Consider the following 13,865-nt stretch of genomic DNA (forward strand, 5'->3'; position numbering starts at 1 on the left):
ACATGCATTTTTAATTTAAAAAGTTTTTTTTAAAATATTTTAAAATAAAATAATAAATATGTTCTATTTTTAGATTGTGTTTAGCCATAACATAAATGGATTTATTTGTTAACTAGCTTAAATAATGTAATTTTTTAAAAACATTATTTCCTATAGGTTTTTAAGTCCCTACCCCCATTATTTTCTAAGGGAAGGTTTGGAGTACCTGTGGCTGACCATGCTTAGTGCTGGACATACTCCAACTCTTTTATTCACTCCTGTCTCTCTGTACTTTCTTCTCTTGGTATGTGTCTCTCTTTAGCACTGTTTTATGTAAAAAACAAAATTAGATCTCTGTTAAGTGTCACTCATTTTTCCAATGGGAGTTATATATGAGAGAGGAGTTTGAAGTTTGTAACAGAATCATATGATTACTGAGTTGAATCTAGAGGCCTCCGCCTGAGAGAGGGTGTGGGTTGTCCCAAATAAGGGACAGAAAAAACGCCAGTCCAAAGGCTCTCTCTACGTAAAGTGGGATCAATACCATGTTTGACTCACTGTTAACTGCTTTTCTTATATGATGCCTTCAGTTTATTTATATGCCTTTTCTCTTATTGTTTTCACATATTTGCATGCAGCGTCAGCAGCACTTATATGGGGAGGGATGTTTTTTAATTAAATTTTAAAAAGACAACAAAAACATAATTGATAGAGTACGCATTTCTAGGAGACTCGGCAAACAAAATTGCAAAGTTTATTGAGGTGCAGTATCTGAATAGCAGGGCGTGAACTGATTGTAATTAGAGTGCGGTTTGGTAATCTCTTTTATAAAATATAGAACTTTTTTGGCAATGCATTATTTTTAATGAAACAATTCTTTGGTAAGACATCCTGCCTGTTACAATTTATTTTGAACAACGGTAGAGAACAGGAAAGAATCTGTTTTCCCTCGGCAGTTCCTGCTGGTTAGATTTTCTCATCCCATGATCAAAAGTTCGCTTTTGTTATGCTTCTTGAAATGTCTTGGTACTAAAGCACAGAAGTAAATTTTCACAACATTAAGCCACAGCAGGGATGGCATTTATTGTTGCAGTGATAGCGCACATGGCAACATCAGCACTGTATGAAGTGATAAGTGAACTAATAAAAGAAAAGAAAGCTTCAATTTGCAAACATATTGGCAGAGTTCAGCAAACCATAAAACCACAAGCATGCACTTGAATGGAATTAATGCTGAATTTCTTCTCTCAGAAGTGAATATATATCTAGGAATTTATCAGTTTTACACGATTAAATCTGCAAAGCCCTGGGAGATGTTTTCAGTTCTTGATAATTTAATTAGCTATGGTTAAAAAAAGAAATCTTACTGGCACTCCTTGTTGTTTTATAAGGTTATGGACATACTTAGGTTATGAGGCCTAGCACAAATCTTTGTGTAATGAATAGGCGTAATCATTGAACTCAAATAAATGTGGTAGTAGTGCTTCTGTTCTAGAAGAGGTGAGTAACATTACTATGATTGCAGTTAAAGGGGAAACGGAGTTTAGACAGTAAACTTTGACCCAGAGAAGAGAGACGAAAGCTGCCGAAGAGGGAGGAAGGAGGAAGTGAAAGATAGGAACACCGTGACTAAACCAGAAAGAAGGGGTAAACAAGATCCTTCAAAAGATACAGAAGTGGCAAACGAAAGGGGAATGATGTACAGCCAAACCCAGGCAGTTGGGGTGTTTGACAACCTCAGCACTCAGCAGTGCGGGTGGAGCACTGCTAACAAAAGAGTAGCAGACATTCAGATATGCATCCTAAATGAGGCTATATTTGGAGTTCTAAAAGTAGGGGTGTGCTACCATTGCATCGCAGTGATTACTTCACAATAACTTGGACATCAGCAGGCGTTACATTGTGCAACTTTGCAACGTGAGACATTACACCGCAATGGCAAGTACAAAGTAAGTAAGGGGGTGCGTCGACAATAGGGACATTAAAGGGTGTTACACCTATGGGTTAGGTTGAGCTTAGAGGTAGTATGGAGTTTTTAGGGTTCAGGGTAAGTTTGGGTACAGAGGTAGTGAGGGGTTTTAACTGCTTAAGAGTCGTATGGTTTTATGTGACACTAAGTCTTAGGGATGTGCTGCTGTAATGCAGCCTCCATGGAGAACACGGAAAGTGCACATGACTGTTTTGAGTGGCCCAAGAGGGCCAGCCAAACTGTGCACTTAGGAGTGGGCGAACCACTACTCACCTGCCCTGCTCCGAGAGAAGAGCAGCCCTGCCCACCCCCCGCAAAGCAGCAGAAAACTTAAAATGATAATAACTCAAAGTTATTATAAATTTATGTTTCCTTTACTTTGCACTGCTTATGAGCAGTGGGACAACGCTCCTCCACCATGGCGGAGGAGCCCCCTCCCTGCTTTTAATTCATGTTATTTGTGATGGTCGAACTTCTGATTTCTAAATCAAGTGAACATGTTTTATATTCTGCCACTTTTATGGCCTATGGCCAAAATAAAGTAAGTTGATGATGATGAGGTAAACACCAGAGAGTTTCAGTAAGAAGTTCTCACCTAGGCTGTGAAAGCCTAGTCACATTAAAATGCTTACCTCATGTCAACATCAACTACAGAATAGTCCCTTATGCAAAATGCTACCTGTGCACAGATACCTAGCTCTGTAAGATGGTAGTCTGAAGTGTTCAGCTCACACGTGTGCACATGTGAGTGCTCCCAAGTTCATGTGCAACCAGCCTAGAGCCTCTTTCCTTAGCTGCACTGCAACAGACCCAATCCTAATAAAGCAGACACTGATGGTTAAAACTCTCAGTCTATCTCAACACAATTTATCTTTAGTTATCAAACTTAAGCACAGTAAAAGTACTAAAACTGGGCAGTCTAAAAGCAAAAAATCTAGGGGGACCAAACAGGCAGAACCCATTTCCTGCCATACAAAACAGCAATGTCAAGTTTTTGAGTTGAGGGACACCCTCAGTCACCCATCGTTTTTGATGAATAATTATTTTTACTTTGAGATGGCTGGCAAATTTCTGGCAACATGCATTGTAACATTTTGTGAGAAGTCACTTAATACTGCAGTAGAGGACTCATTGGAAGCACTAGATGGTACTTTTATTTGTTGAATGGTTTCTTTAACTGCCACTTCAATAACAGAGGCAGAGTGGTCAAGCTCTGGGGCCCTTTTCACTAAATGTCCAGAATAACCGCTCTACCTCTAAAGCGTTAACAGAAATATTTACCCAAACTCCAATGAGCCTTGGGTTCAGTGTGCCTTTCATTACCCATTAGTGTTTAAAAGTTGTTTGCCTCTCTTAGACAGCACATGTCTAAGATGGGTTTGGTCCATGTTTTCCACTTTCAAATGCTCTAGTTTTTGATGTACTAATAAAGAGTAGAATTTTTTTCTTTCAAATTTAGTATATGGTTTGCAGCTTATTGTGTCACTTTGTTTATTACTATTGCACCTTATTCAATTCTGTACAATGCTAGGACAAATCATCTTTATATTTGTTAAGTGTTGTTCTGGATTTAGCTTCTCTGTTTCTTTTGTTTTGCTGTAGAAATGGTAGATTAAGGAAAATTTGATGTACGTTGCGTTTTTGATCACATGCCATATTAGAAATATTTATTTTGTGAAGGAAAGAACATTAATTATTTTTAGCTATTTATTTCTATTTTCACCAATTCGCTGAACAGATCGGTGTAATTAATAGTAGTTTTAGTTCTTTGTAGGAATGGAAAAAAGGTAGAAAAATGATCTATTGTCAATCATATTAATAATACTATTTTTGGTAAATATTTTCTTGTTTTTAATATTTGTACTTACTTATTTTGTCACATAGGAAGTCTTGTTCAGCAAGTCTGTATCAGTTTCTTATGACTCATCTTGTCACCTGAAAGGTCTCAAGGCGAGTGACTTCAAAATGATGGCTGCAATGTTGCAAATCATTTTATGGGTAATGATGCTTTTTCATTTAAAATTGTCTAATTTCATGTTTTTTTTCTAGATTTTCTGACAGAAAATGTTTTTAAAGTGGTGTTCAAAAAATTGCCTTAGCTACATTTCTGTGTTGATGTGGATGCTATATTGCTTGGGGATATTTTAAATACCATTTACAGTAGTATTACACACTAAAAACATATAAAATGTTAAGGGATTTACATTTTCTTTTGATTACAGCTTGAAAACAAATTTTTAACATGTGCAATGGTAAAAAAATAATATGATGTAATGACATGGTGTCATGACCCTGCTCCCACATGCAACTGTGTGTTCATATCTGCGCTCTTACGGGCACCCCTGTGCTGAATAGTTTAACATGATAGATGCAATGTTTATGAAACACTGCGTGGTTAGTGTCTGTTAAAATTTCATTGGTGGCATTGGTAGTCACAGTAATATCCATGACACATGTATTCTGTTTGGTGTACTTTTTATTTTGTGTTCTTTTACGTTTATTTCATGTGTGTGAGCAAATATACGTCAGGACAGTGATGAATTTTAAAGGTATTATTATGAGTACGGCGGTCCAAAGGATTGCCATACTCATGGTGGTGGTCTGACCTCTGCCACACTGCGGGCCCAGCTGCAGAAATAAGAGTTGGGCAGTCGGACCACCACAGGACTGCTAAATTTCCCCGGGGATAGAGGATCCCACAGCGGTCATGCAGTAGTCAGTGAGCTGCAATATGCTGGTGGTGCTGCTGTGGCACTCCTAAGCATTTTACGAGATACCTGCCTGCTGCCCTTTCATGGCGGTGAGCTCACCATGAAAATGATGGCAGAGGGGCAACAAAGGGGGCCCTAAAGTGGCTCCTGTGTTCAGGGCCGGCTTTAGTGCTGTTGGCGCCCTGTGTGACAATGTTTGTTGGCACCCCCCCATTGACCACCTCCATCACGGATTCTCTCACTAGCACCCTTTAATAGTGACCAAGTCTCCAGAACCACACTCTCTCAGATGCATTGAATTAGTTATATAGGGCCACTCATACCAATGTAGGGTGTTTGAGGACTTTGCATCACACACACATTACACAGAGACAATTAATCAAACGTGTGTAAATCAGTGTATAGGAAAGTTTACATAAGCCAAAGGACTAAAAGTGTAGGAGTCACATGTCATCCATACTGGTAGGCAGCATAGTTTAAGAGTGCTTGGTGCGGAGAAGCACAAACTCAGAGTTGAAAAAGAAACAGCATAGTTGGGAGTTTTCTTTAATAATAAGAATTGAATTCTAGCCAAATTAGCCCTTTATACAACATTAATCAATGTTCTAATGTATACTTTGCAGTGTGTTTGCAGTTCTGTGATTAACGCTAATAGCTCACTGTTGAATATTAGGACTTTAAGTTATATATTGCATGTAACAAAAGGATGTCTCTTTTAAAAGCAGTAACCTGCTGATCTGTTTATATTATATGCACTCTGTAATCTACTTGATACAATTTCTCTGCAGCAGGCATATTAACCCTCTGCACTAACTTCACATAAGTCAAAACCTCAAGGATACAAAACTCTGATCTCTGTCCAGGAAGATAATTAATCACACAAATTAGCTTGACATTTTTGTGAGCCCTGGTAATTGTTGGAGGAAAGAAACGCTGCAGCAGGTGCATCAAAAACATAATAAACTTGCAAACACGGCGCCCCCAGGAAACCAGCACCCGGTGCGGTGGCACCAGTCGCACTGCCCTAGAGCCGGCCCTGCCTGTGCTGCTCCAGGGCCTGAAGGTGCATGCATGGGGGCAAATGTTGTGCCCCCCTGAAATTGCACCCTTTCTACTGCATGGTGTTGCTTACATGCCACACCTTGCAGGAAAGTGCCTCAGGCACTGTGACGGTGGTGGGCTGCATGTTAGACTCTCCTATGAGCCTAACAGCCCACTACAGTGAGACCACTACTGCACCGCCCACCTGACCAAGAATAAACTTGTAATACTGGGGGCGGGCAGCCCCAAGGCTTTGGCAGACTTCCAGTGGACGGCATATTTGTATCACTGCTGGAGGACGACCAAACTTGTAATAAAGCCCTAAGTGTGCTCTTGAAGACACATGGATTGCACATGTCTAAACAGAGTAAAATTATGCCCCCTGCATGTAGCCGCTTGAGAGAGGGACTATTTAAATCATCCCGACGGACTACCTGCGCTTGGCTTTGTCAGTATCCCACTTACCTGGACTCCATTCAGGTTTGCCTCCTGTGGCGCTCCTCACAGCTGCAGCATCTCCTTCATGGCAACAACTCAGCTTCCTTTCCATTGGCTGGCAACGTGCCTGTCCCTCGTCATCAGCACGCTTCTCCACGTCAAGCCCTGTAAAAGAAAAACAAAAGAGACGACATCAACAAGCTGTTTTCGGTATAGCATCTGGCAGTTGCCGAGTCCTAGTCAACAAAACGAATAAACTGAGGTACAAAACTTCCCTTTACATCTTGCGTCTTGTGTAGTGCCGAAATAGTTGTACTCAAGACTATTGAGACAGCAGACTTGTGTGCATGTGTGTGTAGCGCATCTTTAGCACGCAATGAAAGACATTTTGCTGTGCATTTTGCTACTGCATTTTGTTGGGGACTTCGAAAATTGCTGTGCATTTGGGTACCTCCCACAGAACATTGCTCATGTATTTGTTTGTGACTTTGAACATTGTTACATACCGCTCATGACTCTCTTGCAGTAACCTTAACCTGTTGAACTGTACTTTGGTGGGTATTCCTATGTGTTCATGAGTCACTTAGTGCATAAGACATGTGAGCACTGGCACTACTGATGCAAGCCCTTTGTGTTTCAGCATTCCCTGACTAACTCCCTGAACAAAGAGAGGTGTGCTCAGTGTCTATTGTTGTGTTGCATTCTAGAAGAAACCTGTTTGGTAATGTTCTATTTGTAAATGTATATCCAGTACCCATATTGTCTGTCTCATTTAAGCACTAACTGTATCTGTCCTTGCGGATATAAAGACACTATAATTGCCCAGAGACTGTACCATTTGTCCTGTCCCAGCCCTCACGCAAGCTTCCAAAGCTGGTGGCTGCTGTACAAGTGTGGTCTGTCTTTCTTTTTGTCTCCTTCTCATTCCCCCTTCCCTTTGGGAACGCTCAAAAGTGCAGTGTTTCGTTACTTTCACTGCTACCGCATAGGTCTCAGAGGGAATCACGTCCAGTCATCACCCCATTGGAACAAACCTGGTGTTCAGGTGCGTGGCTTGTGACACATGGGTTGCAGTGGTAGATGAGATAGATGAACAATACAAAGCGTTGAAACGCCATCCGAGGTAAAATCCATAATTGCCACAGTGTAATCTAGCAAGAAGAAATAAATGACAATCAAAAATAGATTTTGTTGGCTAAACAATGTGTGTGAGGAATTGATATATACTCTTTACATTGACATCTAGCATGTGCAACAATATGGAATCTAATGGCTTTCACCATCTGAGCCTTGAACAGCGCCAGTACTGTCTGCTTACCGCGTGTTATGGCTCCCTTTTTAAATTTTTCTGCTGATCGCCTATGTTGCTCTTCTCTGCTCCAGTGTGGGGGCTTGTAACCCCGGGGTCGCCTCCAGCTGGGTTGCTCGCAGTAACGGTAACTGATTTCACTGTGTCTTCGGAGCCCAATGCCGCTCCGCATCCTCTCGTCCCCTTGCTGCCTGTCTTCGGCGGCATCCTTACGGTCCCCTCCTACCAGCTGAAAGACACAAACCAGACAGCTGAGAGCGGTTGAGAGCTCGAGATACCAGCCAGCAGGGAAGAGGAGTCCTCCACACCGTGCTCCGCGCTCCTCAGAGTCTCCACAGCATCAAGATCGGCCGGCTGAGTACCGAAGCCTCCAAGCGGTATAGAGGATCACACTAATCGCTTTCCCCCTAAGGTCAGTGCAGTGCTCAAATTGCCATCAGAGTGGGTTCCAACTAGAGGGATTAGTTGGTCAGCTCACTCTGCTGAGCATTCGGCCGCCATCTTGCCCTGCCCTGCCCGGCGTTGTTCAAGGCTCAGATGGTGAAAAGTAAAACGACAGGCAGTACAGTAAATGCTGCTAATCTTGTGGCTGGCAATGTGGGAAGATCGCCCTCAGGGAAATCCAAGACTGTGGGCTCTGAGGTACAAGGGAAGAAGGGGCTGAAAGAACCCCAGAACCATGTCAATAGCACTAATGGAGGTGGAGTAGCAATGGTGATCATACCCCCTGGGGTTGGAGAACTGGTCCCAGGTGACCCCAGTATTAAAGCCTTGAAACGTAGGACGGACTCTATACAGACAGTATCAATGGCAAAAACGGATGATCCTAACGATGAGCCAAACCTAGTAGCAACATTGCAACCCCAGTACATTATGGTAGATGAAGTCCAAAGAATGAATGGCATGGGGGGAGATATTGATGACTCGGATTTAGATATTCAGAAAGACTTATCTATCCAGAGAAATGCCAATGATACTAACTGTTGAGAGGAGGATCTTATGGATACGTTTTTCTCACTTTCTGATCACTCTAACTCCTCAGAGGACGAAAATCAGGGCAAGGATTGGGCGAGTGAAGGAAGCGATACTAGCAGCTTGCACTGGGAAGAAGAGGCAGATAATTATTTGTCTAATCCTGGTACTATCAAAAAAGCTTCTACCTTCCCTTCTTCTGGTAGCAGGGCTGATGGGGCAACCGGAAGCATGGTATGGGACTACTCCTTCTCGCCAAATCTAGGAGTAAATCAAGACACTGAGAAAGAGGGAGAGACTCCGGCAGAGACTGGCAGCACGACGCAATGTACAGAAGAAAGAACACTAGCTACGATTTACCAAGTAATTATGGCCCATTGCGAAGAGAAAAGGGCGGATAGTGCTCGGACACAAGCGGCATGCAGAAAGCTGTAAAACTCAATCCGAAGAATTGCTAAGACCTGCGCAGACTCCGCTGTTAGAATTGGGGAGGCAGAAACCAGGGTATCCCAATTGGAGGATGAATTAGACACACAGAAAAAGAAGACTGAGGCAATGCAAATGCTAAGGGAGGATACCTTAACAAAATTGACGGATTTAGAAAATCACGCAAGACGGACCAACCTGCGAATACTGGGCATCCCCGAGGGGAAAGAAGGGTCTGATATCCGTCAATTTGTCACAGACATATTTGAAGAGGCCTTCTCGGACTTACCACAATGGGACTGGAAGACGCAAATTCAAAGGGCACATCGCTTCCCTTTTCACCAAAGGGGAGCAGCAGGACAAACTGACAATCGCCCACGAGCTATCATGATCTCTCTAAATAATTTCTTAGCCAGGAAATCCTCTTACGACCTTGCTAGACCTGATCGCAAAAGAACTGGGAAGGGTTGTGAGTTCTTTGTTCGCCCTGACTTTTGCCAGAAGACGGTGGAGAAGCGATGGCTTCTTCGACAGTTAATATCTGAATTCCAGGCAAAAGGGGGTCAGGCATTTCTCATGAATCCAGCCAAATTGAAGGTGGTCTTTCGGGGTCGTACACAGTACTTCCAGTCAGAAATTCAGGCTAAGGAATTCTTACTGTCAATGAATATGTCTTAAAATTCTGCTAGTGCAATCGAATGTAAGCTCAGTCGCAGAATATATAGGGGAAGTTTAATTGTTAGGACCTCAAGAGGATCTAAAACTTTTTTTTCTTCTATTTTTTCTCCTCTTGGACTATCTTCATTGTGCCTTCATTATTTCTTTTTTTTTTCTTCCTCCTCCCTTATACATAATCGTATTTTTGGGTGCTCAAACTCCTCATGCAATTCTAATAAGTAAGGCATACAGTTTAGGCTATGGTCTCACTGTCGGGAGGGATTAGTTGGTATAGCTCAGCATCACCAGGGACAGTAGGTTCCCATGCCTTGTATGATGGGGGTGTTGGGGGGAGGGGGGAGGAAGGGTTCTTACTGGGGAGGGTTTCAGGGGGGGCAGAGGGGGGAGAGAGAGGTCGAGGGGGGGAGGCACTCAAGAATGTGTTCAATTGTGTAGTTATGACCAATACAGTAATTTCGACAAGATCAAATCTCTTACTACTAAGCTCTTCGTTTTTTATGGGAAAGATTATGGCAAAGTCTCAGTGTTCTTCTGGGTGCTAGAAGCAACCCCTTGGTATGGCAGGAAGTATTAGAAATATTAGAATTGGCTCTTTAAACTGTTGTGGCCTCAATGATCGGAAAAAGAGAGGGCTATTTGCGAAACATATCAGGTTTATGAGGTTAGATGTATTATGCTTACAGGAGACCCATATTTGTTGGAACAATCAAATGTGGTTAAATACTTGGGACTCGATCTACTTGCATGCACTCGACAAGCCACTAACACTCGTGGAACAGCTATATTGGCAAGACATGGGCTCTTAACTTGTAATCGAGTTAAGGAAGACAATTTAGGGAGATGGGCAATTATTGAGGCAGGCATTAGGGGGACTCTGTACACTATCTGCTCCTTCTATGGCTCCAACGTAGACGACCCCACAAGTCTGGACTATTTAAACACTGAGTTAGCTTCATGGTCTCCACTGATAATGCTCGGGGGGATTTCAATATTCACTTGAATGCCTGCTTTAATCTTCAAAGTAATGACCCTTATTTCGGATGGAAGGTTAACATTTTCAAGGCTCTACAAGGGTTATGTCAGGAGCATGGATTAATTGATATTTGGCATAGTCAGCACCAAAGGGAATCTGGATGTACGTTTTTTTCGGCTCCCCATCAAAAATTTGTACGCTTAGACTATTTTTTTGTTACTAATACAATAGCAGGAAGGATCACTTGTGAGCTTTTTCCTAGACTGATCTCTGATCATAACCCCTTAGTGATTCAACTCCCGATTGAAAACTCTGTACAGGCAATGACAACGTGGACTTTTGACAGGAAGCTACTACTTGAAGCAGAATACTGCCTATATATCTCAAAATGGATTGTCGAATTTTTTGAGAGGAACAGGGGGACCGCCTCTGAGTTGATAGTTTGGGACACATTTATGGCGGCAGTGAGGGGCGAGACCTTGAGCTTTTCTCTGCATTAACAGAGGAAAACAAGAGAGAAGTTTAATGGCTAGATAGATTAGCTTAGGGAAGCTGTAGAAGAGTTTATACAGGTAATTGGGAAATTACAGAAGAGCGAGGAATGTAAAAAAAAGATAGCAATAGCTAAAACTAAAATGCATCAGCACTTTGGGGAAGATCTAGCCATAAAATTCAAGCAATATAAGGCTGATATATATGAATTTGGGGAGAACACCAGCAGATTACTAGCTAAACGAATTCAGCAAAGAGCAGTCTAGAATAGAACATGCCGTATAAAAAATTCAGGGGGACAGATTCAGGATCTTCCGGATAAAGTCCTGGAGGTCTTTCATGAATTTTATCAGGGTCTTTATACCACAGAAAAAGAGGGCTTAACAGATGCTGGAGAGGACTTTTTGTCTGACTATGATGCGGCTCAGATTGCTCTCAGCCCCGATTTCAGGGGAAGAAATTGAGGCGGACATAATATCACTGGCTACAGGTAAGGCTGCGGGCCCGACGCTTGCCCCTGGAATTTTACCGCACTTTTAGACAAGTCCTGCTTGGGGAACTTGAGCTGTTGTTCTTAAAGCTCAGAGTGGCTATACTCCTGATTCCTGGCACTACACCACTATTGTAGTCTTCATATCACCCCATTTTCTTAATCTGTGCAGACAGTAAGATATACTCTAAAATAATAGCACTGAGACTGGGAAGGGTTATTACCCCTCTTTTCTCCATATGGCAACACGGTGTGGGTTCTTACTAGCCGACACGATACACATGTTTTTCAGTTTCCCTAAGTTGGTCAAATATCTACGAGATATTGAGGCTTTTCTGACCCAGGTCCTTGGCAAGACTTTGTCAATTACAGCTGGTTTAGTGATTTTGGGGACTGACCAAATCCAAAATAGTATGGGACTGACCAGGGCAGATACTGGCTTAATATTCATAGCAATGGCTATTTTAAGAGCCAACATTACATCTCAATAGATTAGTCCCGACCCTCCAACGTTTATCAACTGGAGAGCAAGATTATTGGCCATATATAACATGGACTTAGCTGTGTACAGACTTAAAGATCGTAGGAAACAGGAATGGGGCAAGAAGTTGTGGGCGCCATTGACCAAATGGATTGAAGAATAAGTGTTTTCTCTGTTCCTTATTTTCCAAATGTCTGTATGTTGATTTTGTTTAGTTTTCTAGGGGCAAATGTGTTGGTATTTAATTTAATGTTCTTCTTCTATATTAGAGGTGCGGGTCAAGGTAATGCAACAGTATCTGCTGTATAATGTGTCATAACTATTGCCATCATGCAAAGAAAACAAATATATATATACAAAAAAAAAAGGAATCTAATGGTTTTTGCCTTGCCACTATATGTTCAGCAACATCCTCCTAGCGGAGAGAGGACGAAGATGGTGAATTTCCCCAATCAAAATGTTGTCAGATTTCCATCACTGTTTTCCATGATATTTCTTTCTAGTCTGCAGGAACATATCAATGGCAATGCTTGGCCCAGATTTGTGTTCACCTAGGTCTTTTGAGCGTGAGTGTACCAAAATGTGAACATGTTCAATTGTCTGAGAGGGGAAAATATTACAACTACACAAATGGATTACAGGCCTCGGTATTTACCCTGCTTCACCATGATACAGCTCAAAAATTACTAAGAACCATCCAGCACAAGGCTGAGTGGAAATGTGCAGTCTTACATTGTGCTAACAGCAAACAATAATGCAGCACTGTATTTACTACAGTTCATAAGCCAATGATTTCAGTGCTATACTTAACACATTTAAGATGTCAACCACTGAAGACTACCTTACCCTAAACACTATTTAAAATTGAGCTGCTGCACAAAAGCGAGGAAGCAGTATGTTGCTTGAAACTCTATTTGATGTATGGCATCTATTTATAGATTTTTGCCTGTTGACTATTGCCCCAAATGCTTATCTGATCGTATCACATTTGGCCCAAACTGGCACATACTCAGAAACTGTGACATCTCCAGCAAAATGTTCTGACTTTCGTTCATCTTCTTTACTCGTTTTTGGTTGTGACTACTCTGTATCAGTGGTCTTTAACATAGAAACCACCTGTTGAGTTTTTAATCACATTGGTACCAAACGTACAAGATAATTTTTTCAAACTGTATTTTCAGTATTAAATATTTGACATAAGAAAGATTATTCCGTTTTTAATAACAAACCAACACTCCTACAGTTATTTTTTCTTAATTTTATAATAGTTAGAAACTGAAATCTCACCCTCCAAATTCAGGGCCTCATTTAGAGATTGATGGAAAAAGTAATCAGCAAAAACCTAGCAGAGTACTCTACCCGCCAAACTCTTTGGTTGCCTGCTCCATTTAAATTCTGCTGGACAGTCATATTTCGTTGACAGAACATATACTGGCTTTGCCAGTGGACCCTTAGATTGACTTCACCACATTCACTGGTAGACATATTTAGGGCACAAATTCTGATGTACTTTTTTCTAATTTGAGCATGCCAGGGAAACAGTTCTCAAACAGGAATACAAATAAATGATGACAACATGCTGAAAAAAACTCCCATAAGGACAGGGATATATTTGTTTTGAAAACCAAACTCCCAGTTTGGTGAATGGGCCAATGAAAATGGCACCAACACAGAGAATCTTCATCACCTCTGAAGGAACTGTCATGGCAGGGTCTCCTCTAAAGTCACATATATCTGCACCAGGCCCCCGGAGATGTCTAAATATGCATGACTGTAGTCCACCAGGCCACATGTGTACATTACTCCTCTGCCCCAGTGGAACAGAGAACGTCCTGCCAAATTCTCAATAAGCTCCTCAATTTGGTATACTAACAACATTTGTGAGTGTTCTCATACAGCCTTATAG

The 13,865-nt window shown here is 41.7% G+C and overlaps 1 long non-coding RNA gene across 1 annotated transcript in view; it reads right to left on the reverse strand.

Moving 5' to 3' along the window:
* The window catches only part of LOC146856972 (uncharacterized), a 279,388-nt gene extending 270,156 nt beyond the window's left edge, over window positions 1-9,232 (reverse strand). Inside the window, exons 1-3 of the long non-coding RNA XR_014979837.1 lie at window positions 7,457-9,232; window positions 7,173-7,289; window positions 6,166-6,303 (exon numbers count right to left, since the gene is read on the reverse strand). This is a non-coding gene — a long non-coding RNA (uncharacterized LOC146856972). The remainder of the gene's footprint in view (window positions 1-6,165; window positions 6,304-7,172; window positions 7,290-7,456) is intronic.
* Window positions 9,233-13,865: the final 4,633 nt, after the last annotated feature.

Source organism: Triturus cristatus, chromosome 3_2, assembly GCF_964204655.1.
Source record: "Triturus cristatus chromosome 3_2, aTriCri1.1, whole genome shotgun sequence".
Taxonomy (NCBI): Eukaryota; Metazoa; Chordata; class Amphibia; order Caudata; family Salamandridae; genus Triturus; species Triturus cristatus.